Source organism: Triturus cristatus, chromosome 10 (assembly GCF_964204655.1).
Source record: "Triturus cristatus chromosome 10, aTriCri1.1, whole genome shotgun sequence".
In the NCBI taxonomy this organism is placed as follows: domain Eukaryota; kingdom Metazoa; phylum Chordata; class Amphibia; order Caudata; family Salamandridae; genus Triturus; species Triturus cristatus.
The window spans coordinates 700,437,219-700,464,506 of record NC_140593.1 but is presented as its reverse complement, the minus strand read 5'-3'; the positions used below and the strand labels follow the sequence as shown (position 1 = coordinate 700,464,506).

The window sequence follows — 27,288 nt, the reverse complement described above, 5'->3', positions numbered from 1 at the left end:
CAACTGCAAAGTGCTTTCGGTACTTATTGCTAGAGTTAGGTCACAACATTCACTTAGCTGGCCATCAGGGGAGGAACAAGATATAGGAATGGCTTATCAGCCACTTCTACTGGCCCCTTATGTGTTAAAAGGTTGTGTGTGAAAAAGATAAGGAGTCTGTCACTTTTCAAGCTAGCGGCAAGAAAGGAGGGAAGCCCAATGCTCTCCTAATATTACTTCTAGTGGTGGGGACATCCTTGGAGAGGGTGGTTATTGACATTGTCAGCACCCAGGGCACCAAGAAAGCTTCAGGGAACAGGTTCATTGTGGTTGTGGGTTAGCATGTCACAAGGTACACTGAAACCATATATCTGAGGATGGTAACTTCTCCTGCGGGGCACAAACTTCATGTCAAAGGACTTAAGGCTATGAAAGATTATTACGGGGTAAGTTATACGTTTACCACTGCATATCACTCCCAAACTAACAGTTTAGTTGAGAGATTCAATAGGATCCAAATAGGCAGGATTATAAGCTTGGATAAGAAGCTCAGATGGAAGTGGGAAATCTTTTGCCATGCCTTTGTGTTTGACTACATGGAGGAACCATAGAGGAAGTTGAGCTTCTGTATGGGTACTCTGTGAGAGGTGCATTCATTCTTCTCCAAGAAGGTTGAGAGATAGAGTTAAAGGAATCCAAACAGGACATTGTATTTTATGTGCTAGGCCTCTGCTCCTGGTTGGAAGAGTAAATAACCAAGGACAACAAAAATGTTGAGTCCATAAGAGAACTATGAATATTGTGGTATGACTAGTAGGCAACCCTAGTTGAGTACTAACCTGCCCAGAATGTTTGGATGGTTGAGCCTCTGACTGCCACGGTCCTTCAGGACTAGTGGATTATGGCCTACTGCATACTTGGAAGGATGGGAGAGGTCCTCTACTTGGTTGACTTCATCTCCCATGAAAACTCCAAAACAGGGCATATCACATCAATTGACTGAAGCACCACTATGACCGGACTGCCATGGCCATTTTGATAGTGGCTGATGGAGATGTAGAGTAAGAGATTGAGCTCCTTCAAGACCTCTACTCCCACAATGCATAAGATGACTCCATAGAGGTAATAATTCTGATAGGCCGGCAGCAGAGGGGCTGATACCCAGTACCTGGGACAGTTTCTGGGCTATGTTCTCTGGATTAACTCAGTGGTGTGTCCATGACATAGACACTGGTGACAAATCTACATATTTTCAGATAGGTTGAGGTCATGGATCAAGGATGAGGTTTCCATGATGTCATCCCAGGGAGTGGCAGAGCCTTCCTGCAGCCTAAGTGCTAGTTCTGTGATGATATCCCCAAAACCACCATGGAAATGAAGTTTTGTGTGGGCTAAAGAGAGCTCAGTGCTACCACAAAACCTAAAGCACGCCCCATCCCCAGCGCAGATAAGCTCATTGATTGGTGGGGGTTTACCAAGAATCTGAGTACCTTTGACTTGACATCAGGGCACTGGCAGATTGCCTTAACTAAAGGAGCTAAGGAGAGGTTAGCATTCCCCCCCATTGGCCATTTCCTGCCTACGGTCATGCCCTTTGCCCTAAACAGTGTACCTGGCATCCTCCAAGGGGTGGTTATACTGTCCTGTAAGGTGTGGCCAATTGTAGTGTAGCATATCTCGATGATATTGCTGTCCTGAGCACCAAAAGGCAAAACCACCTGACTCATCTGCATGAAATCTTTAGAAGCTGCAGCAGGCAAACCTGACTGTCAAGGAAAGTGAGCAACTAACACATAAGTAGGAGAGGAGGCCATTGAGAGGGAGGCCTTTGAATGAACAGAGGCCCTACTTGTTTGGGACTCATTTACGTGTTCATACTGGCCACAGATTAGGTGGCTAATGCATCTGAGGGGAGGGAACCCAAAACTGTTGAAGTGGTCCAAATTCATACTGGGTATGGACTTCAAATTGGAACAATGATTTGGAACAAACCACAACAATGCGAATGGCATTTTCAGGTTTTTTCACTTAGACAATGAGAACAGATAGGGGGTTAACTAGTGGTTCTGGGTAGCGGCCAGGTTACCAGGGGCTTAACTAGTTGATCTGGGGGAGTCATTTTCCAAACTGTCTCCTTTTTGAGGTGGTCACCACCCATTTTCTATTTTTTTGTTTGGTAGGCGGGGAAATCTCACCTGCTGGTAATAGTGAACTCTAACACTGGGACACTGCTATCCAGTGGCAACTATATGTGCACTGACCCTAAAAACAGAGTTGAAATTTACTTAAAACTTCATTTGTCATGTTAAAATGTACTATACGTCCACTGTATATAGTGTAAAAACTATATTGATGGCATGCACAATTAAATATAACTTTCACAAAAGCTAGATTTAATTGCCTCTGCCACTGTGTCCAGTGGCAAGTGTGTGTGCTCTAACCGCTAATACAAATTAGAAAATGGCTTAAAACCCTGTTTGTTACGAAACATAAAGTGGTCCTATGAGAAAATTAGGTTAAACTCAACATAAAGTACCCACAAATCTGAAACACATAAGAATTGAATGCACTGTTTTTATTAATTATTTTATAAATTGGTCAATGTATTCAATACAAAATGATAATAGTAGAATTCCAGTATTAATGTAAACAATTTCTGATAGGAAGTAGTTGCTCCATAGTTAATCAAAGTGAGCGAAAGGTAGAGTGCCCGTGAAAGAGTACGAAAAATGAAAAAGGGTTAAAGGAGAAGACTGTTTTTACAGTATTTACAATTTTTCACATGTACAACCTGTCCATAGCATTTTTATACAATAAGGAACTCCACAAAATGCGGATGCAATAAATGCCCAATTTGATTGAGCACAAGTGGATAAATGTATCAGTACAGGTCAAGGAATGTTGAAAGTGTTGACATTTCAACCCCAAGGATGAACAGGCCCAGCTGTCCTCAGGATGGGCTCTTCATCAGGACAGTAGAGCAACCTATGTGCTACAGTTGAATAATCAGTGGTGTCCACGTTGGGGACTTGGGGGACTCCTGTACAGAGAAAGAGCATGGCGTCTTCAATGGGTGTGGCTGTGTTGCGATAGACCCTTGTAGCTGGGTCATATGATGTCATTTGAGATGTCATCAGCAATGTAATATGTGAGTTCATAAGCAGTGCATTGCGGGGACGTGAGTTATAGTTAGTTCAGCTAACTATAACTGCTGAATTTCACTAGTTTTGTATGAGTGAAACCTGAGACTACCTATATCATCTCTGTAACTTTTGTTTTTTTCAGTGAATATCTAAGGTTTTTTCATTCCATTTTCTAACTGTAAGGTCCCGATAATCTTTGCTTTTTCAATGAATGTCTAGGGTTTTTAAATGCTAATTTCTAACTATAACATACTTGTAAACCTTTGTTTTTTTTTGGAGAAGTTCTATTTTTTTTTAAGTAGTAGTCCTGTTTGCAGAGTGGTGGAGAAAGGGGTCAGGGCCTTGCATCAGCTCTCTGGAATCCCACTGTGTAGGGCTTACAGGAGGTACCAGGAGGGCTTTTTGGCCCCCAAAGTCCCTCAGGAGTAAAGTGCACCTCATCCCCCAACCAGTAGTGCTCCATGAGCCGCAACAGAGTAGTGGAGAAAGGGGGCGTGGCTCCTGGAGACCTCTTAGCAATCCAGCTGTGTGGGACTTACTGGAGGTAACAGGAGGGGTAGTTGCCCCCTGGGACCTCCTTGGGGGCCAACCACACCTCCTGGTAACTCCAGTAAGTCCAACACAGTGGGGTTTTCTGAGAGTATCTCGGTGGCCAATGCCACCTTTCTCCACCACTCTGCAAACACACCTCCTGGCACACTACTAGTAGTCTGCTTGGCTCTTGAGGGTCCTTGGGGGCCAACTACCACTCCTGGTACCTCCAGTAATACCCCCACAGCTGGATTGATGGGAAGTCATTAGAGGTCACACACCCTTTCTCCACCACCGTTTTGTGCTAGGGCAGGTCACAGGGGCATGCATTGAGGGCTGTAAAAGGAGGGTCCCCCTCCTAGGGCTTATAATAGCCCTGGGGACTGCCATCTCCATGGGGCTTTAATGCAAATGAGTGTGGGGGCCACGTGGATCTCTCTGCAGCCTTGGGGTCACCACCTCCCTGGGAAATTAATTGAGTACAGTGCGGGTGCCGTGCAGACTCCCCTGCAGCCTGGGGGACCACCAACTCCCCGGGGCAAATTATATAAAAAAAATGCAGGGGCCTGCATGGACACCCCCACCCCGCAGCCCCCAGGACCACCATCTCCCTGAGGCTAAAGTAAACTTTGGAAGGGGGCCCCCTCCTTGAGCCATATATGGCACTGGGGACTGCCGCTCCCCAGGGCCAGCTCCTGCAATGTCCTGGGGTACCCACCCACAAAACATTGCAATTTGCTGTGGCTTGGCAGGAGCTTCCAGCCAAGCCACAGCAAACGCTCCACTTTCAGCAAGCAAGTGCTGTAGATTCAGGGAGCTGCATGTTTAGTAGTTCCCTGGGTCTTAAAGCAATGCCAGCTGTTGCAGGAGGGGGTAGCCGGCAGGAACTGCAGGGACTTTGAGGCTCCCCATCAGTTCCCCAACGAAGAGGGAAGGCTTCCACACACCCCCTACCCTTTTTAAAAATATATAAATAAACACGGGTCCCCAAGGACAAGGGGGGCATGCAGCCACCTTCCCCATTTTTTTCATATATAAATAAAGGCTGGGCCCTGGGTCGAAATCAACCATTTTATTTATTAGAAAGGGTACCTGGGTCTCAAATTTGCATTGCAATGTTTAAAATGGGGTCAGGTTAGAGACTCCCTGACACCATAGGAGTGATATAACTAAGGTGAAAGCATAAAGTAAAAAAATGTAATGAGCATAAATAATCTTTTCAACTTTTCGGTGAATCCACGGCACAAGTCTCAGACAATGATTGGTTCAGGTACCAGTTGCAAAACCATACGGGTTCCTCCTTATTTCTAGGGACACAACTGAACAAAAGGACTAAAGTCTCCCTGTGGCACCCACATGCTAATTCCATCCCTTCTTTGTGTGATTGCCTCAGTCGTTCACCATCAAATTTATTTAGTGTTTGCCATGTATGATTTTAACACCTGTCTGGGCCTTGATGACTTGATTGGCCAATACAGAAAAGATGCAGAGTTTCCTCTTTTGTTGTTTCTTCTTCAATACTCTGCTGCAATCTCATTCATAGATCTGTGGGTGGCATCTTCACTGTTATCTTTTTGAGGCAAGGCACCATCCCATTGAGTTCAACTTCACGCAAAGAAATGAAAGATTACATGGATATTATAGTTAGAACATAGGATAAAAAAACATAGAAATTCACAGAAAAAAAACAAAGGTTACAGGTACGTTATAGTTAGGTACTGAAGTTACTCACATAAAACCATAGAAATTCAGCAGTTATAGTTACCAGCCTTAACAATAACTTATGCCCCAGCAATGCATTGTTTATGCCTTCACATATTACATCACTCATGACATGGTCAGTGGCACCACTAATGACATCACGGTCTTCAGAACAGGCTGTCCTTTCACGGAGATGAGTTGCATTAGGTCATGAAGACAATTAAATGCTTTCCTCCAAACAGCACATCATACTCTGTTTTTAAAATCTGCATTCTCCAGAGTATAAAGGCCAGCATTAAGTTAAACAAAACATGATCACCTCATCTATGATTAAAAGCTGCAGGTTCTTCAATACTCTTGACACCTCATGACAGGCTTCAACAGATAACTTCTGGTGTTCCACTTTGTCATGTTCAACAGGAAGCAGAAGGAGCCGTTGTAAAGCATTTCAATGCTGTGTGCAGCTAATTCAGTTGGTGCTGTTACTAAACAAGATACATTTGATTCTGTAGTCCTTTGTAGATAAGCAGTGAGAACTTTAATTAGAAAGCTTTTCCCCACACGGAGGTGCCGGTACAAGATGGTGTCAGCGTGAATCTATGCCGCTCATCCGCGCACGCCATGCTTTTCGACCATTGGCTATGCGGACTGACCAGCAATGCTGAATCTGGGAGGGAGCAGGATGCGGGTGAGCCGGCTCAGTTTCAAAGCCCGCGGAGACGTTAAAGATATTGTTTATCACTGTGAATTTGCCGCTCATGGAAGAGTGCTACATTTGTTTCTGTGCCACTGGATTCTGTGATACTTTGTTGCTCTCGCGCTCACGCTGGCTCGGGCATTTTTTACCCCCTTCCTACCAGCACAAAGACGACAGCGGAGCCTAAGGATGTCGTCTAGAGGTGCCAAAACTGGGAAAAGCAATAAGTTAAAGCCAGTCCAGCCCTCGCAAGTCAGCACTGCTCCTGGTGAAGATATGGCGTTGGGCAATTCTACAATAGGTAAACGAGAGGCTAGCAGCCTTAAAAGGGCCACGGGGAAACATGGGGGCAGCGGGAGTGCTGTGGGTAAAAGGGAGAGCTCTCAACCAACTATAGCTAAAATGCTCACTGGACTCAAGGCACCACCTCTTAATTCAGACACTGCTTTAGACAATGCCTCAAACTTTACACCCTCTGCTATGCTTGAACTAGATCGCTCGCTTATAGAAGCTCAAAGGAGTCTGAACCCTGAACCAAAGCCCTCTGTGCTAAAAGAAAGCGGCACGCTCGCACAAAAGGAAGTATCTCAAGCTCTCGGTGAGAAGCCGGAAAATCAAACTAGCACAGATGGACCGGTGGCCTTAGTGAACTTATCTGCTAACTTGTTTACTATTACTCCTCCAACTGAAGATGTAGTGAGAGCCGTATCTGACTCAGGCTTAATGTCAATTCCGGAGTCCGCCCTCTCAACCTTTTCAGTTCCAAATTCCACCAAGCAGTTGGATGAAATCGAGACTGGTTCAAATTGCCTAGTCACAGGTATCATGGACTATATTCTGGGAGTAGAACCCAACCCTGGCCTTTGAGCCCCCTGAACCCCAGAGATCAATGGCGAAAATTTCTACTCTGACTCACATGGTTCTCTGACAACCTCGGATGGAGATCAAACTAGCTCTAGCGAAGATGTCACCATCGACCTTTCTAAAAATACAGGAACTGTGCAGCGCCAGAAGAAAATCAGAAATCCTCCGAAGAGACGCAGCCAACTCAAAGCGGACTATTCAGATTTGCAGATGTCCTATCCCCTGTGCGAAGAAACTGAACAGACTTTAACCTGGGAATATAATAAACCAACAACAGAGATTCTGGCAGAACCCTCCCTTGCCTCAATTCTAGCCTCTATTAAAGAATTTCAAGATGAGGTCCACTCTGACAATCGAGCAAATAAGGGGGCTGCTAAAAATCTGCAAGGGGGCTTGCGAAAGCTTAATAAAATATGTACTGACATTAGTGATTGTGTCAGTATGGTTGAAGGCCAATCAGAAAACCTAGAATTAGAAGTATCCATTCTAAAAGATCAGGGGTCAGCTCACGATGCATGCTTGATGGACATCAGGATGAAAATGGAGGAGCAACAAAATCGGCAGCGCAGAAACAATCTCCGCCTACTAGGTATCCCGGAAGGAGTCGAGGTAGACGACCCAAGGCAATACATCGTGAAGCGGCTGCGCGAAACCTTCCCGGATCAATCGAGTTGGGACTGGGACTATGAAGTTCAACAAGCAAATTGCTTCCCCTTTAATCTAAAACAACGACGAAAGGGCAGCAACTCATCTGGAGAAAAACCTAGGGCTTTCTTAGTGTTCTTTGGGAACTTCCTCCTCAGACAATTTGCCTATGATCAGGCCCGCCCGAACTCATTAAAGGGGGCCAACGGTGTGATGTTCTTCGCTAAACCCGACTTCCATCATACAAAGGTAGAGCGCAGATGGCATCTGTGCCAACTAATTACCCCATTTCAGCAGCTAGGTGCGCAAGTGTTTTTAATTAATCCTGCCAGATTGAAAGTTATCCTGAATGGGTCTACCCAGATCTTTGTGTCCGAGGTCAAGGCTGGGGAATACCTGGGGGACGTCAAGGCAAAAAAAGGGAACAAGTAAAGGCTAGAAAAAGTTTATCAGAACAAGAGATATATGTTAAGGTAGTCCAATGAAATACCTTTCCCTTATTACGTCTGATTGATGGGGAAGTTGCCTACCAGATATATATTTTGGGGCCTTTTTGATAAACCGGCAGGGGTTGGGAGCCCTCTCTTTCACTGGATTCGATCTAGTAGGTATATCTTGTGTTCACCCCCTTGTGCTCAAATACATATGGTACAACTAGTCCAAGGCCGATAATCTCTTCTGGTAAAATATAAGGTGCGGCCTAGCGGCAAGGAGTTCTCACTGACAACCATCATTCAGGGTTTCCCTGATTGCTCTATTTTTGGGGGAGGAAGGGATGGGGGAATGGGAGGGTCACGGCTTGGTGGTGGTGGGGATCATGTTATTTGAAAGTTTTATATCGTCAGGTGGCACTAAAACACAGAAAAAGAAGGGAAAAACAAAGTAAAGAAAAAGAGATTAGAAAAAATAAAAATTCACAAATGAGAAATTACCAGGATGATGTGGGGCACACAAAATGTATGATGGTCAAAGCTGTACATTCAAGAGTAAAGCAAAAAGAAAAGTATTTAGTATGAATAACCAATATTCCTTAAAAATTGTGTCTGTTAATATCTGTGGTCTGAACAACGCCCTGAAAAGACAGAAGGTAGCTCAGGGTCTGCACTTGTGGTAGCCGAAGTAATCACCCCCTAGGAAACACACGTAGAGGGATCCCAGTAACATTTATTGAACTCTCTGGGATATAGGGTTATCGGAGGGACCACACAGGGGGCAAAGACAAGAGGGGTAGCGGTTTTGGCTCAAAACAGACACCCACTGAATGCACGCAGGGTGAAAACCGACCCTTTTGGTAGATGGGTTATTGCGGAATGTCATCTTCCCCCTAATTTGGTCTTTACACTATGTTCCATTTATGGGAGCAATACGGATGGCCCCGGGGTTATTAACTGGATCACAGGTGAGCTTGCACACTGGCCTCTGCCAATGGTAATAGGTGGAGACCTAAACATCAATCTACCTAGCTATTGGAAAGCAAGTGATCACCAGCCCTATACAGGAAGGAAGCCCAAAGTATACCAAGCCCTACTCAATCTAATCCAAACCCACGGGCTTAGGGATGTATGGGCCACTTTAAAACCTACTCACCCGGGCTATACTTCTCAGCCCCGCATCTTTCCCTTGCTAGATTAGATTATTTTTTTGTTTCCTCTTCATTACTCCAAGGTTGCTCTATAGAGACTGCCCCACTTTTCATGTCAGATCACAATCCTCTCATTTTAAACATTAGTGGGCTGGGTATTAGGGAGGAAACCTCGAACTGGAGCTTTGAAAGAGCCTTACTTTATGATGAAGTATATCGATTATATATGCAGGGATGGATCAAAGAGTTTCTGGAGATCAGCATAGGGTCTGCAGCAGTCAGATTCGTATGGGATGCAATGAAGGCGGGTATCCATGGGGAGACCCTGCGGTACTCTATAAGGAAGAACAAAAAAGAGAAAGAACAGCTCTTAAGGATGCAAGATAAGATGAAAAAGTAGAGTCGAAACTAACCCTAGCAGCTCAATCGGGTGTCGAAATCGAAGCTGCTCAATTAGAAGTAAAAACCAGCAAGGCTGAAATAGGGTCTATATTTTCTGGGAAAACCGCCACAAAATGGGCTTCTGCTAGATAAAAAATATATGAATGGGGTGACAGCATTGGCCATCAACTTGCCCTTAGAATCAGACAGCAAGTGTCTGCCAGTGAGATTACATCAATCCAACTCAGCTCTGGTGAGATCACGAATGATGCAAACAAGATTCACAAGGCATTCTGTGAATTTTACCAGAATCTGTATTCCGAGGTCAATGTAGGGTCTTTAAATCTGAGAGAGGATGAAAGTTCGGCATATCTGGACCAAATTACTCTAGCGGAACTCAATGTAGAAGATCAGGATCAACTTGAGGAATCCCCCGCATGGGATGACATAGCTAAAGCCCTGGCAAGCCTTCCTGATCGGAAAGCGGCTGGTGCTGATAACATCCCGGTAGAGTTTTACTAAATATTGGCCCCTCAGTTAAACACTCTCTTTACTTTATTGGTAGTTTCTTTTTTTTAACGGTGCACCTCCCCCAGATTCCTGGTCCAACGCCAAGATAGTAATATTCCCAAAGAAGGATCAATCTCCACTTGAAATGGGATCATACCAACCAATAACCTTCATTAATTATGACTCTAAAATTTACGCAAATATCTTCGCAATGAGACTATCCCTAAGAATAAAGTCCCTGGTATCACCATGGCAACATGGGTTTATACCCAAAAAAAGCACAACGGAACACATCCGCAGGGCCATCACCTTGCTAGATGCAGCTCAGGTATCAGGAGACCCGATCTCGCTAATTCTACTTGATGCAGAAAAAGCGTTTGATCGGGCCTCCAGGTCATTCCTCTGGGGTGTTATGAGAAAAATGTGCTTTGGCCCTAAGGCAATTCGAGCCATACAAGCTCTCTACAATAATCTCACAGCTAATTTATCAATTAATGGGATCCTGACGGAGCAGATTAAAATATCACGGGGGACTCGCCAAGGTTGTCCGTGCTCACCCCTCCTCTTTGCCCTATATATAGATCCTTTTATAAAGGCAATAGAAAACAATCAATCTATTCGAGCGGTGAGCAGACTTGGACTAGATATTAAGATCATGGCTTATGCCGACAATCTGGCGGTAGTGACCCCTGATCCTTTAAGCGCCGTCAATGCTCTAGAACAAGAGGCAAAAAAAATTGGAAAAATCTTGGAGTACGCTCCTAATCAAGGCAAAGCCCAGATTATTACAAACAGCCAAACTGACTGGATAGAAGGCCGGGTGGTTCAAACTGCGAAATATCTGGAGGTAATCTTAGCTGCTAACACTGACCTGATAGTAGAGAAAAACTTGATCCCGCTGGCAACAGAGAAAAAAAGGGCGCTCAAACAGCTAAATAATTTACATCTAAGCATCGTGGGGCGGTGTAATGTTATTAAAATGTCTTATTTCCCTAAGCTATTATACTTTTTTAGGGCTATCCCTTTAGAGATTGGCAAAGCAATGCTTCAGAGATTTGACCAGATTTTCTCCCAATTTGTCTGGGCATACTCTCGACCACGGCGAGCTTACAAACTGCTTTCCCTCTCCCGGGATAGAGGTGGTTGGGTGCTCCGTAATTTAAGATTTTGCTATAGTGCCTCGGTCATGCAATATAGCGTGGAGCTGCTCCAAGGACATTCATATATTCCAAATGCAGGCCTCCCGTCTCCCTTTCAATTGATACTGGGGGAAGAGACCCGTGGATGTCTCTGGCGGCAGCTTTCTTTTGGATATTATAAACGGGTAAGATTCACGACCCTGAGGAGTTCCTTTAAAGTTTTCCGCAACATCCGTAAAACTTTAGGGCTGGGCAAACTGAACTACTATTCTCCTATTAATAATAATCGTAATCTACCAGCAATTTTCGGGGCTTCCTATCTTCAAGAATGGTACAGAGCGGGAATCCTAAAAATTGGAGACCTGATATCTACCGATAGTATTAATACATTCTGTGAACTTAAAACAAAATATCATCTGAGGGAACAAGAGACTTCCAAATTTTTGCTGTAAGAGACTTTCTGACTGGTAAGCCTGGGGGCACAGCTGGTGTTTCCCAAATAGACCTTATTGACAAACTAAAAAATCCCACCTTACCCAGGATTGGATATATCTATGCTACATTAATTAGTTTAATGCCTGATGTAGCTAATAAATGGCAAGCGAAATTGAATATTCCTTTTAACATCTTTAACCAGGCAATACGATCTGCTGAGAACGATCTACTATCTGCTAAGCTACAGGCACAATTTTATAAGACCGCATTTTTCTAATATATCACACCTAGCAGACTTGCTAAATGGGGAACAGGGATAGGAACACTCTGCCCTAGATGCTTGGAATATCACACAGACTCTATACACATGTTCGCAACTTGTCCCCAACTTTCACCTCTGCTGGGACAGATACAAGACTTTTTTAATAAATTCCTTTCTCAGGAAATGCAGTTAACTCCTACGATTGTTTCACTAGGTACGCAAGATAAGATTAGCAGAAAGAACGGGGTAGCATTAATTTTTGTGGCTATGACCATATTACGTCTCTGTATAGCTTCATCATGGATAGATCTAAATCCCCCATTATTTTCTCACTGGTTAGCCCGATTAATATCTACTTGCCATATGGAAAAGGCCATATTCTCAAGGAAGGGAATCCAGGGAAAAAAGAAGGGTCTGGCTATCTGGGAATCCTTAACTGCTTGGCGCCGATAGATACATACAACGGGGTCTCCGACATGTAAGCATCAATTCATGTTTTTGTTCACTCTTTTTAGTAGTTCCTGGTTAACCAGGGAGGAGTTACTAATTCCATGAATTTAGAATGTAGGTGATACCCTAGGTTAAGAAAGTTCCTCCTATATGACTCTCAGGGAATTCACGGCAGAGTCACTATTTTATGAACATTATTAGAGCCATGCAGTGTTCCAATGCATAGCTACAAAGTATAGTCTTTGCCACGAGAGTATGTTTTTTATTTTTTTTTATTTATTATACAATGCAACACTTATCTCTTTCTCTCTCTTTTATTGTTTTATCGATTTTTTGTTAACATTAGAAAATGCATATTTGTATTAGGCCATTCTTCACCACAAGTCAATTTTGTTGTTGTAGCTTCAGGGGTGGGGGGTTGGTGGGAGGGCTGGGCAGGGTTGAGGGGTTTGCTCGACATGGCTCTTATCTTTGTATTGACTTCTTTTGCATTTTCAAATTTAAAAAAAAGAAAGGGTTTCCCTGTGCCAGCTTGACCTCAGATGTAAAGTAGTACTGGCTTAAATGAAGAGCATTCACATTATTTCTTCTCATGCAGAAATCAATGCTCTATTTTATCTTTTTTTTAAATACATTTATTTCTGTTCATCATTCGGCTGTGCTACGAAGTGTTCAAAATCAAAACTTTCCTCTCTCGATTGTTTCATTGCTGTCTCCACCTCACTTATGGCTAGGGCTGCTTCATTTTGAATAACTGGTTGTTCAAGTAGATCTTGGCTCAGTGGTCCAGAACTTTGGCTGCTTTTGAATTCTCCTTGGCTACCTCAGCAGCAATGGTTTCTTCCTGTTCAATCTCATCTTTCAACATTTGAAGTAGTTTGAAAAGAATGGACACTGAATGCTGTCTTTTAAAGCATTGAACGAGTCTTCATAGCAGTCATAGTACCCAAGTAGTTCTGATTCAGCACACCAAGGCTTGAAAAGTTGCAGAAGACCCAAATAGAAAAACTCTCCTCTTTCTGCAGTTTAACAACTCAATTTTCTGTGGTTATTTAGATTTTGTTTCCTATTGCGGATCAAACAATCATCACATCCAACTACCACCTATTTCCCTTCTTCTATGTTTTCTAATGCATTACTTTTATATATGTAGTGTTGAAACACTTCATATAGGCTCAGGCTTTCTAGGTTTTGACTTCTTTTGGGATAGTACATATCTGACATATTTGACTTCAGAATATCTCTGCTTTCTGGATCAAACTCTGGTAGATACTGAATTTTGGGGAAAGACTTCAATACCCTATTTCATTAGCTTGTAAGGCCTAGACTTACCCAAACAAATCCCCTTGACTTTGCCAACAAATCGGCCGAGCTCAACCGATCAGAGCACTCATAGGACACCACATCTCTACGAGAAACCATTTTCAAGCTGAAGTTGTATAATTTTTTGGTAAGGCGCTTTTATGCAGAAATCTCCTCCCACATCTCCTTTATCTCTGACTGCTCTGATTTTGTAATATATGAAATGATGTGAAGAGCAACAGCAATGGAGCTGTCTGCAATAAATTGTATGTCCATGATCGCATTCTACATTTTTAGAATGACTAGATAATAGTCAATAATATATTCAGTTTTTATCGTGTTGTAAGTGATTTATGGTGATTTTTGTGCTAGTGTATGCCTTACTGCAGACAGAAATTGGTTACTCTCCCTTGCAAAATGACGGGTCGTGGGAATCCAAAATGACATCTTGTATAAAATTTACCATATCATCTGTATTTTACAATGACATTACTTCCCACATATTTGACTTTGAAAGTGCAGAACTTCCTGCTCTTTTCACAACTGTCTTTTGGGATGGCACATGTCACATACTGTTGATCAATGATAAGACATACTTATCACTGTCTCTTCCAAATTTCGGTGCATCCTTTATCTATAACAGCATGTGACTAAGAGGTGCACCTCTTGATTGGAACTCTTTTCGTCAAAAGAAATCAAATACTTCACCAAGAGAAGGATTTGTTTTGTTGCAGATGAAAAACATAATCGCTTCTTGAAACCTATGGTTAAAATATCTGCAAACATTAGCCGGCTCCAAGGAGCAAAGTTCTCTGGATGTCTTCACTGTGATGTTTTTAATGTTATATTTCACTTTTCTCAAAAATTCAAGCAGGTCATGCCAGTTCTGCTCAGCCCAGCTGAGTGTCAGAAATCAAGAAGGTGCACCTAAATTTCTCAACGTACATTTCAGTTCTCCATGACAGCGATCCCAATACTCATTGGTGCCACGTTGGCACACTGTCAAATTAATGAAGCTGTGTTCTAAGTGTTCATCCTTTCCATAAACTTTGTTAATTATTTTTTTGCAAAGAGATTTTGAAGAATAACTCCTGTCATAAGTATGTGGTTAACAGTATATGAAATTCCAGAAAAATCCCACTCAAAAACGGAAGATGAAATATGCAGGGAATACACTTCCAAAATCTTGGATCCTCTGAGTATCATCTTGTTGACTGATATTCAGCTGCTGGCATCTGTACAGGTCAGTCTTCCAAGTGGACACCTTCTCCAGTCGAAAACAGTTGTGGAAAACAGCAAGCTTCTAAACATTTCTCCCACTCACTCATGGGAGCTCCTTTTGCTTGCTTCATTTGAAAGAGATAAATAACATCACAGATGACTTTTTCAGAATGCAGAGGATGGAGGCTGTAATGTTAATAAATCTCTTCTGACCTGGATTGATCCACTTTTGCAATCTCTCCACTTGTTGGTAATGTTTCATTCTCTACATCTATTAAATGGTGATCAACATTTTTGCAATAAACATTAATTTGTATCAATCAATCAATCAGGGAATTGTAAGCGCGCTACTCACCCATGAGGGTCTCAATGCGCTGAGGTGGAGGGGGGGGGGCGGGGGTCTGCAGATCCATTTAGCCGAAGAGCCAGGTCTTGAGGGTCTTCCTGAAGGTGTTCAGGGAGGGGCGCGTCTGATGTCTGCCGGTAGCTCGTTCAGGTCTTGACTTCAATGTGATAGAAGAATCTTCCAACTGTTCGGTCTCTGTGGATGCACGGGGTTTCGGCTAGTGCGAGGTTGGAAGATGGGAGGTTTCTTTTGGGTACGTGGAAGTCGATTCTGTCATTGAGTCCGTTGTTGTGTAGTCATTTGTAGGCATGAGTGAGGATTTTGAAAGTGACTCTTTTCTCCACGGGCAGCCTGTGGGGACTTTGTAGGTGTTGACTGATGTGTTTGTGTTGGGTGGAGGCCGAGTACGTGTCTGGCGACGGTGTTTTGCATTGTCTGGAGTTTGTGGAGTACGGACTTGTTGATTCCAGCGTAGAGTGCGTTTCCATAGTCTAATCTGTAGGTGATGAGTGCGTGGGTGACTGTCTTCCTTGACTCAGGGGGATCCACTTGAAGGTCTTGCGGAGGATGTGGAGAGTGTTGAAGCAGCTTGAGGTGACAGCGTTGACCTGTCAGTTCATGGTGAGTGATGAGTTGAGTATGATGCCGAGGTTCTTGGCTTGGTCTGAGGGGGGAGGTGGGCTTCCGAGGGTGGTCGGCCACCAGGTGCTGTCCCATGCAAAAGGGGTGGTACTGAGCAGGAGGACTCCTGTCTTCTCGGTGTTGAGCTTCAGGCAGCTGTTGGTCATTCAGACTGCGACGTCTTGCATTCCTTTCTGGAAGTTGAGTTTGGCAGTGGCGGGGTCTTTGGTGAGGGAGAGGATGAGCTGGGTGTCGTCGGCGTAGGATACGATGTTGAGGCCTTATTGTCAGACGATGGCTGCGAGGGGAACCATGTAGATGTTGAAGAGGGTGGGGCTCAGTGATGAACCCTGTGGGACTCCGCAGGTGATTTTTATGGGGTCGGAGAGGAAGGGTGGGAGTCGGATTCTTTGGCTTCTTCCGGTGAGGTAGAATGGATCCAGTCCAGGGCTGTTCCTTGCATACCTGCGTTGTGTAGTCTGGCAAGTAGTGTGTGGTGGGAGGCGGTGTAGAAGGCCGCTGATAGGGCGAGTAGGATGAGGGCTGCGGAGTGGCCTTGGTCCAGGAGGGTACGGATGTCATCTGTGGTGGCGAGCAGGGCGGTCTCTGTGCTGTGGTTGTTTCGGAATCCGGATTGGAATGGGTTGAGGACGGTGTTCTCTTCAATGAATCGTGTCAGTTTCCTGTTGACTGTTTTCTCTGCAACTTTGGCTGCGAAGAGGAGGAGCGAGATGGGCCGATAGTTCTTGTGGTCGGTGGGGTCAGCTGTGGGCTTCTTGAGCAGGGTTCTGACTTCTGCGCGCTTCCAGTCATCTGAGAAGGTGCCTGTTTTAAAGATGGTGTTGATGGTGCATTGTAGTTCGGGTGAGATGGCGGCAATGGCTCTGTAGTAGATGTGAGGGGGCAGGGGTCAGTGGGGCTCCCGAGTGGATGCTTTTCATGATCGAGGCGGTGTCTTCGGCCGTGATCTGTGTCCAGTTGGAGATGGTGGGCTGGCTGGTTTTTCTGGGGGGCGGAGGGCTGTCTGCGGCGCCTGGTGGATGGTCGATGAATTTGTCGTAAAGGTTTTTGATCTTAAGGTGGAAATACGTTCCAAGCTTGTCGCAGAGTTCCTGGGATGGGGTGATGTCTGTGGCTTCACTGCGTGGGCTGGTGAATTCTTGAATGACACTGAAAAGTTCCTTGGAGTTGGTAGAGATGGCCAGGATTTTGTTGTGGATGAAGTTCCTCTTGGAGGCTCTGATCTGGTTGTGGTAGTCTGTCATGGCGTCCTTGTAGGTGGTGTGGTTTTTGGTTGTCTTGGTGTTTCTGCAGTTCTTCTCCAGGCATCTGTAGGTGCGTCTAGCTTCTTGGAGAGTGGTGGTGAACCAGGCGGCTTTCTTTGGCCGTTGTCTGTCGGGGTTGCGTAGCAGGGCGAGCTCGTCTGCGCAGTTGGAGATCCAGGTGTGGAGTTCTCTGTCTGCATTGTTTGCGTTGGGTGCCCAGGTGTGGTTGTCTCGGGTGGGGGTGGAGTTAAGTTGCTCGTCGCCAACCTTGCTCCAGTTCCTTTGTGGTGGGCGTGGGGCTGGTTTGGGTGCCTTGGGTTTGTTGATGGCAAAGTGTATGCAGTAGTGGTCGGTCCATGGTAGCTGCATTGTGTGGCTGAATTGGACACTGTTTCCTGCTGCTAAGATGGGGTTGAGAGTGTGTCCTGCTCTTTGGGTTGGTTTGTTGACGAGTTGTTTAAGTCCGATGCTGGCGAGGTTATCCCGAAAGATAGTGGAGTTGGGGTTGCTGGGGTTGTCGAGGTGGAAGTTCAGGTCTCCAATGAGTATGTAGTTTGTTGAGGTGATGGCATGGGGTGCGAAGAAGTCAGTGATAGTGATGGCAAAGGGTGTTTGGGGGCTGGGGGGTCTGTAGACAAGGGTTCCTTGGAGTGTGGCTTTGGGGATTGTCTGGATCTGGAAGTGCAGGTGTTCAGCGGAGGAGAAGGTTTCGCTGGAGGTGGTGAGGTGAAGGGTGCGCCTGTGGGCGATGGTGAGGCCCCCTCCTGGGTGGTTGGGGTGGTGTTTCCTCTGGATCTTGTATCCGTCTGGGATGGTGGTGCTGATGTCGGGGGCGGAGGATGCGTTAGTCTAGGTCTCTATGAAGAAGGCGATGTCGGGAGAGAGAGAGTCGAGTAGGTTTTAGATTTCCCTGGCGTGTTTGTGTAAGGAACGTACATTGAGGAGTATGCATTTTAGGGTGTCGCCGGTGCTGGCATCGGTGGTGTTGGATGCCGGGGTGGCGGTGAGGGTCTGGCGGCTGTGGAGGCAGGTAAAATGTTGCTTCTTTTACTTCACTAATATCCACTATCTCTTGCCATATTTTCCTATTCTTCATAGGCACCTCATTTACTAGAATGACAATTCGTTCATGATCCTCTGTGTACACCAACAGTTTCAATATTCTATTTAAAACATAAAGGTAAGTAGATAATCTGTCCTTTAAGGCCCTGCTTATGGTCAGTTGGTGGCAGCATCCCTGCCTTAGGCTCAATATGAACTATAGCCTGAAATGGATGTACACATTGTATGAGAATGGATTCATAAACAAGTGCATCTCGTAGTTCTTGTGGAATACATACTAATTCTACCATGTTATGCACTGCTGTAGCTACCATTTTGTTATTCTCTAACTCATGGGTACCCGCAAAGTTTTTTCCCTGGAGCAGAAAAGTTTGTTCTTTGTAGTGTGCCGAGGGCCGCACTGATGCCAGCAGGGGGGTGGTTAAGTGTGGGGGAGGGGGCATAAGGTGGATGTATGGAAAGTGAAACTTGAACATCTAGTGGCTGGACTGAATTTTACAAGGTGGAACCAGAAAACCTGGGATGAATCCCAGCTTCCCCACTTGACCAAATTGGTTGATCCTGGGCAATTGTTTTATTTTAATTTGCCTCCTTTTTCTTCACATGCAGGAGGACCTTGATAATACATGTCTTCAGGATGTGCTATACAAAACTTTCACCTGTGTTTGGATGTAATCACTAATGGTATTGTTGTCAAAGTGGGGGGGGGAGGCATGAACAGTTCTAAATTCATATTTGAAAACTCACTTAAAAAAATACTTTTGAATGCACTGCTATAATCTGATTCACTAAGGTGAAATGGTTCTGCAGGTTAACAAAATACCCTTTTTGAATGTTTAAGAGACTATGGTATTTTTACATGTTTTCGGTCTTTAAAAATGAAGGTGTTCCTAAAGTTAAGGGGTGCAGTTCACCCTGGTTAATGCATTTTTTTTACTTCAATTAACCATTAAATAAATGTTTGCTTGTTATATAACATCTTTTTAATGTTAGTGCTGAGTTGAGTAGACAGCAGTGCTCAGGTGGCTGCATGTAAAGGTCAGGAGGGCCGCATGCGCCCCCCGGGCCGTACTCTGAGTAGCACTGCTTTACTTTATAGCAGCACTAATTACATAGAACTTGCTTTGTGGACAAGTCAATTTGTTCCACTTATCTCTAATCTCCTGTTCAGTTTTTGAGAATACAACTGCACTACGAGTTTGGCTGACAGCAAATACAAACATAGTTTGATTTCTCACAAGAAACTGCGCTAATGCTCTTCATCTCTTCTGTAAAGATATCATCACTAATACTTGTGTCGTGTTCTTCTACATTTCAACATACCAACTCCTCATGTTCCCTGCACTCCTCTGCAGGACCAAAGAAATGAAGGTGAATGTCTTCACAAACATTTTCTACCTCTCCTAATGTACCATGCAAAAAACCTCAATTAATTTCTCCAAAAACATAGAGCAGGAGTTTTTACATTGTAAAGCCTCCCAACTAACTTCCGCATTATAGAGGAATGAAAAACTAACATTCTGAAATGATGAAAGGTACTTTGGCATACGTTCTTTGACAGACATACTAGTGAATGTCCCTGTAAATTTGTATACTTTTTTACTTTGCATGGATCTAATCCTTGCAGCATGCTTATTTTCTGTAGCATTCTTTTGCATGTAAACATATGAAGAATAGTTTTTAATATGTCAATTGATTCCTGCTGAACACTGTAAATATTGCTGCAGTTCCATTTGTACACAGGGGCCTGTCTACTCTTTTCCTGTACATCTTCAGCTATCACCGTTTTAACACTCCTAGGTACCATCTCCTCGTTTGCAATGGAAGTACCATTTTTCATCTCATAACATTACCCAGCAGTTTCAACTGTATGCAATAATGTATTCTCTTGCAAGTAGCTTTCTTCATTAAAGAAAGACTCAGTCCTGGAAGTATGCCTCCATTTACCACTGAAAATTTTGCAAAAGTTACATCTACTTCCAAGTCTTTTCTTGTGGCTTATTTTCATCATAGACAGCACTATTTTATACAGTGTTCTCATTCTGCTCAGAATCAAAATAAATAGCTTCCTCCTGAGAGCAAAGGCCTTATCAACTTAATCATCAACATGTTAATTTTGTTTGACTGCCTCTCTTCTCCTTTTATGCTGCTTCCTAGTTCTTATGAGATTGTAAATTACCCTGCAAGAAACATTATGACTCTAATTTCTTTAAACTGCCTCTGTCTTCTTGTTCAACTATCTCTCAATGCCATGCACTTTTTGCCCTTTCTTAGCTGATTTACAGGTTTGTTTTTTATTGACTTTCTTTTGCTCACTCTTTAGTTTTGCATATACAAATTTAAGGAACGTTTTTGTTCACTTACCAGCAGCTCTATTCTCTTTCACAACATTCTCTCGAATTTTTTCTTTTATTTCTCAGTTGTGAAGAGACAGTATCCGTTCCTCTGTTTCTTTCTTCTTTCAGTTTTTGATGGCATTGTAATTATGTTGTTTTAAGTGGAAGTAAATATCTTCAAAGTGAAAAATCAAATGAGTACATTTATGTTTTCTTTACGCACTATTAAATTATATTTTTGAAGCATTTAAGATTTAAGTAAAAATGTAAACAGTTATATTACAATAGTCTAGCCCTTTATCTCTATTTTTCATATCTCCTTCTGTATAACTCTCCCTGTGTTAGTCTATCCATCAGTGTGTGTGTGATTAAATTCCATATGCATCACTGTAATCCTTAAGGTTCTAAGCATATGTGTTAGTTCAACTTAGAGCATCTCACAGTATGCATCAATGACTGTCAATGTGTGATACTGTGTGGAGAAGTGTGTACTAGCATATGCCACTATCTTCTTTACTGTCTCCTTCATTGTGCATGTGTTTATATCAGTGTGTGTGTGTGTGGGTGTACTACGCTATCCATCAGAATGTACATGGTTGTGTCAGGATATGTTTCACTTTCTTCCCGGGTGTTTCAGTGCATGTATCAGTATTATCCTGGATGTGAAAGTATAGGGGTTAGTGTGTGACCAGCTCCGTTAGTCTGTGCATCACTGTGTCACAAAGTATTGCACTGTATGCATTAGCAAATCTGTAGTTTCCTCACCATATGCATCAGAGCGTAACTGGGTGTCTTAGTTTATGATTAAGTGTGTGCCTCGATGTATCAGTATTTACATCATTCTGTGTTTGGCTGTGTCACTGTGTGCATACATGTGTAGCTGGGTGTATTAGTGTAAGCATGAGTGTGTGTCTGGCCATGTTAGGGTATATATAACAGTGTACCTAGGTGTCTTATTGTATGGGTCAGTGTGTTAATGTGTGCCTTAGTGTGTGCCTGGGTGTGTCAGCATATGTACTAGTGTATGTCTAGCTGTATGGTTGTATGCATTAGAGTGTACCTGGGTGTATTTGTATATGCATAAGAGTATGCTTGGATTTCTCAGTGTATGTGTCTGTGTGTTACTGGGTGTGTGAGTGAATACATACATGTGTCCCAAGTTGTGTCAGCTTTTGCATCAGTGCGTGCCTCAGTTTTCTTAGTTGATGCATGAGTGTGAGCTTACATGTGTTACTGTATTCAACAGTGTCTGCCTGTTTATGCTACTGTATGCATTAGAGTGTGTCTAGGTGTATCAGTGTATGCATCAGTGTATGTCTACCTACGATCTACCTTATAGGTGTCTTACATGTAGTTGAAGCACAGTTTAAGGCTTGTCAAAACATTTTAAATGGCAAGTCATCCTGGCAGTAAAACTGCACACACAATCTCTGCAGCAACAGGGCCGACACGTGTTGAAAGAGCACTTTATCTAAAGGGGTGACTCAGAGCTTAAGCACATGACTACATATCTGTGAGAGACTAACACTTCCTCTGTGTATATGTCACTGGGTGTGTAAGTAAATATGCTGCTAAATGACTGGTTCTCATAGTTTATGTATGGGTCTCTTAATGTGTATGTGTGTGGGTCTATTGATTGCCTACTGGCTGTGTTAGAGATTACTGGGGAATTTAACTGTGTGTGCAAAAGGCTCTGTTACCGCTGAATGCATAAGTGTTGTGCAAGTAATGTGAAAATGCCTCTGACACTGTCTGAATGTGAGTGTACGTTGCTCTATGCTTTTGTCAATAAGTAATTTAGTCACAGTATGGGTGCAAAAGTGGATGTATAACTAGTCATATGGGTCCCTAAGTGCACGTGTAACTCACTCAAACTTGAAAGTACCTAAATTATGTTTTAAGCATATAACACACTCTCTAAGGCTTGCCTACAGCCTATCTTAGGGGTACTTATATCTAGTTAGAAGTTTAAGACTTAGGAATGTCAAGTCAACCTAGGAGGAAAACTGCACATATACGCTTCACTGTAGCAGGCTAAAGACCTGTTTAACCCTTTCCTCGTGGCACGAATTTTCACCTGTGTGGGAGTTTTATTTAGTGGGCGGAGTTTGGATGGCAGCTGGCCGTCCTCCGCATACGCCCACCGCGACGCCGGACGGCCAGGGGCCATCCGAAGCACACAAGTTGTTAAAGGCCTACTTGTCTGGATAGATTACTTCTTATGGGCCATTTATGATGTCAGTCGGAGTAGCCTCCGACCGCCATCATGGCGGACCTGAGATTGGAGGCTTTCCGACCGACATCGTAATAGGACCCATAGTGTCTGTTCTTCAGTATATATCAGAAGGAATGTCTCCGTCCCTATGTGGTTGTGTCATTTGATATGTAAATAAGTATGTTGGTATATGTGTGGATCTCTTAGTTACTCTAGGGGTCTCTCAATGTGAATGTATGGAGCTGCATTAATTGCTTACTCAATGCATTAGTGAGTTTTGAGGTATTTAACTGTGTGTGCAACTCCCTCCATTATTGCTGGAAACAAAGAGCTATATCAATGTGTGAGTGAATGTTTAAGTGCCTGTATGTCTGTCTGGGTGTATTAGTGGCTCTATCTTTTTCATATAGGTATGTGGGTTCTAGTATGAGTAGAAGACTGGATGTATAACTGGACATGCGAGTCTGCAAGTGCAGATGTAACTCAATCAAACTGGAAACAACATGCCTTTTCTTTTAAGCTCATAGCTCCCTGCCTATGGCCTACCTACAGCCTTTCTCAGAAGTAACTTATATGTACTAGAAGAGGTGTTTAAGGCTTGCCAACACGTTTTCAATGTCACTTCAGCCTAGCATGAACACTGCACATATAAGATCTACCGTAGCAGGCCTGCGACATGTTTAAAAGCCTACTTTTTATGAATGGATAAATTTTTAGTGTCAGTTCTTCAGTACAAACCTAAGTAAGTGTCTCAGTGCCTATGAGGGTGTATCATTGCTTATGTAAGTAAATATGTTGAAATAGGTCTAGGTCTCTTAGTTACTCTATGTGACTCACGATCTGCATGTAAGGAGCTGCATGGATTACTTGCAAGCAGTGTTAGAGAGTATTGGCATATTTAACTGTGCCTTCAACTGCCTCAACTACTGCTGAATACATAAGAGCTGAATGTGTGTGTGAGTGAATGCTTACTGCTTCTGTCACTGTCTGACTGGGTGTATTAGTGCTTCTATCATTTTACTTATAGATATGTGAGTTCCAGTATGGATAGAAGACTGAATGTATAACTTGAGATATGGGTCTGTGTTAGAAATAGGGGTCTCTAGTTGGCAGAGGTAGGTACCTTTGTCCAAGTAGGGGCCCTTGCGTCTAGTCACTCCAAATATAACCCCTGCTCACCTCCTTGGTAGCATGGCACGAGCAGACAGGCTTATCTCAGAGGCAGTGTGTAAAGCATTTGTGAACGCATACAGTAACACAGTGAAAACACTACAAATGGACACCACACCAGTTTAGAAAATTAAGTAAGCTTTATCCAAACAAGACCAAACGCTAAAATCCACAATACAGTAGCAAAAATATCCTTAAAAATAGGTTATTCATTTAAATGCAGTCTCTAGCAACAAATAACTCCACTTTGAGTTATCACGATGTCGTGACAGAAGAAATCCCAAAGTACGGCGCTGACCGCGAGGTGTGTGGCGTCGGGCCTGGAGTCAAACAGACCCACAAAGAACAGTACCTTGGAAAAGCGATGAAAAACAAAGATGGCTCACGGTGTCAGGGAGGTGTGGCTTTGTAGGCGCTGTGCGGCGTCGGTTTCTTACGACCTCAGGGAAGGTGTAGACTCTGTTCCTTACTGCAGCACAGGGGAGGTGAGATGACGGTTCCTTACTGCGTAGGGGAGGTGACGTCACAATGCCACCGAAACTACTGCTCCTTACGATATCGCGATGTCAATGGATTCAAAGAGTCACCCACATTGAGGATCGGCTCCTTGATGATGAAGTCAGCTGCGGAGTCGATGCAGCACAGCAGGAGGCGTCAGGCCCATGTCGGAAGTCGGAGCAGCGCTCACGGCTTCGGGCAGGTTACGGCGTCGCTTGCTGGCATCGATGTGGCACGTCGACCGGCGTTGGGTCTACTTCGCAAGTAGGGTCAGCGCTCATGGCTTCGGTGCAGATTACGGCATCGCTCACTGGTGTTGGTGTTGCATTTTCCTTCTGTAGCAGCTAAAACAGCAGTTCTAGATGCAGGCAGACAGAAGGGGTGAAGTCTTTGCGTTCCTAAGACTTCAGAACAGGAGGTGAGCTCAGTTTCCAGCCTTTGGAGATATTTTCTTCAAGCAGGTGACAAAACAAATAACAAAGTCCTTTTCCTCCTTTCCTTGCCAGCAAGCAGCCACTGCAGGCCACCTCAGCTTCTCTGGCTCTTCTCCTTGGCAAAGGTTCCTCTTGATTCCCAGAAGTGATCTAAAAGTCTGGGCCCCTCTTTTTATACACCAAAATCCTTTTTCTCTGAAGGTAGAAAGTGTCTACCCAGCCAAAACCAGTTCTGTGGGGCACTTTGCAAGTGCAAAACAACCTCATTTGTCAGTGTGAGCCCTGGCTTCAGACACACCACAGGGGGGCAGAGCCGTCATTGTGGAAGGCAGGCACAGCCCTATTCAGGTTAAGATGCTACTTCTCCCACCACTCCAAATGCAGACCAAGCCTATTCAGCCCAGCCGTGACTCATCAGACTTCTGGAGCCACAGTCCTCTCCAGCCCCTATCATCCAAAAGCCAGACATGCAATACACAAACCTAGCCGAGGCACACTGGATGGTTAGACAAGAAAATACCCACTTTCTAAAAGTAGTATTTTCAAACACAGAATGTAAAAATCACCCTCACTAAAAGATGCACTTTAACATTCTGAGTTCAGGCATACTAAACTTTTCTTTTCTATCTTGTTCCCAGGGTCAGTTATGTTTGTAAGATGTTATAAACAAACTACCCATTCTTTCCTATGGGAACAGATAGTCTTGCAATAGTGAAAAACAAAATTGCCAGTATTTCACTATCAGAACATACCACACACATCAGGGCATGTCCTACCTTTCACATGAAATGCACCCTGCCCACAGGGGTACCTTGGGCATACCTTAGAGGTGACTAATGTGTAGAAAAAGGAAGGTTTAAGGACTTGTAAGTGTGTTCACTTGCCAAGTCGACATGGAAGTCCCAAACTGCACACAGTCTCTGCAATGGCAGGCCTGAGTCACATTTTACAAGCTGCCTCTGTGGGTGGCACAATCAGTGCTGCACGCCCATCAACAGCATTTGAGTTACAGGCTCTGGGCACACATGGTGCACTGTAAAAGTGTCTGACAAGTAAATCAAATAAGCCAATCACGGAATCACTAATCCATAACAAAATTTACTAAAGAGAGCATATGCACTTTAGCACTGATCAGCAGTGGTAAAGTGCCCAGAGTCATAAAACCACCAACAACAGGTCAGAAAAAATACAGGAGGAAGGCAAAAAGGTCTGAGATGACCCTGCAAAAAGGGTCAAGTCCAACAGTCTGCAAGTGCACATATAATTAAAACTGGAAACCGCATGTCTTATCTTTTAAGCTTATAGCTCTCTGCCCTATGGCCTAACTACAGCCTATCTCAGGAGTGACTTGTATGTAGTAGAAGAGGAGTTTAAGGCTTAGTAACATGTTTTCAACGTCAACTCTGCCAAGCAGGAAAACTTGAAATTAAAATGCTCTCAGAAGCTCTGCAGTAGTAGGCCCAAGCCATGGTTTAAGGACTTCTTATCTCAATGGATGTCTAGGTCTGACAGTGCTTGACTACATATCTTAATGACTGTATCACTTATTCTACAGGTGTGCCACCAGATGCAGAAATTACTATGCCAGTACATAACTTACTGTATTAATTACTCTATTGGTGTCTAAATGTGTATGTAAGTGTTATTGCTACATACATAACTAGTGTACCAGTGTGGGAGTCAATCTCTGTGCACGTCCATCAATGTATGACTCTGTTTTTGAGTGGCTGTATGGTATTCTAAAAATATGTAAATGAGCACACAGATAGCTGAGGGTTAAGGGCTAGAAAGAGGAGCATATAGCGGATGTTTGGGGCCCTTACTTTTTGTTTTCCTTTCTGGAAGGATTTCTTCTGCTGCTAAACTTTCATTGTGTAGTCCAGAAAAATCATCACAGTTGAGGACTGAAATATAAGAGACCTCATCCTGCGTGCTACCCGAAGGATGGCATCTCAATCAGCATAATAAGTGCTCGGGCAATGAAGGGGCGAGGCTGGGAACCTACACGAGGATTTACAATTAATTCTCTGTGTGCTTTCTAAAAGCAGAGTGAAACCACTGAGGCCGGTACCCAGCTGTTCTGACAGTCATAGAAGAATGTGACAGAACACCAACGATGTGTAGGTTGGTGTACTGTGACTGCCCCTCAGCATCCTCTGCCCAAGCCTTCAGCGGACTAACCGTATGTTGAAAGAGGCAATTTGGGAATCGTGTAATTTGACTTTGTCTTCAGTTTTGGAGACTGCCCTCTCTGTCCGTGGCCATGTCTACTGTGTTCTGCAGGTCTTGCCAAATCAAAAATAGACCTGTAAGAATCAGGTAACCCCTGTCTTCCTCCAGCTTGGTCTGATCTTGTCAACTGAACAGAGGCAACTGGCCTTTTGAGGGCAAAGAGCTCTCCCATATTCTACTGACCTATTTAAATGCATGTTACCTTTGACCCCATCTACGCATATTCATAATTAACTTATGACTTTAAAAAACTTTCTCACAACCATC

The 27,288-nt window shown here is 43.8% G+C and overlaps 1 protein-coding gene across 1 annotated transcript in view; it reads left to right on the top strand.

Moving 5' to 3' along the window:
* LOC146789911 (uncharacterized) overlaps nucleotides 1-27,288 on the top strand; it is a 3,228,338-nt gene that overhangs the window by 2,276,780 nt on the left and 924,270 nt on the right. The window lies entirely within an intron of this gene.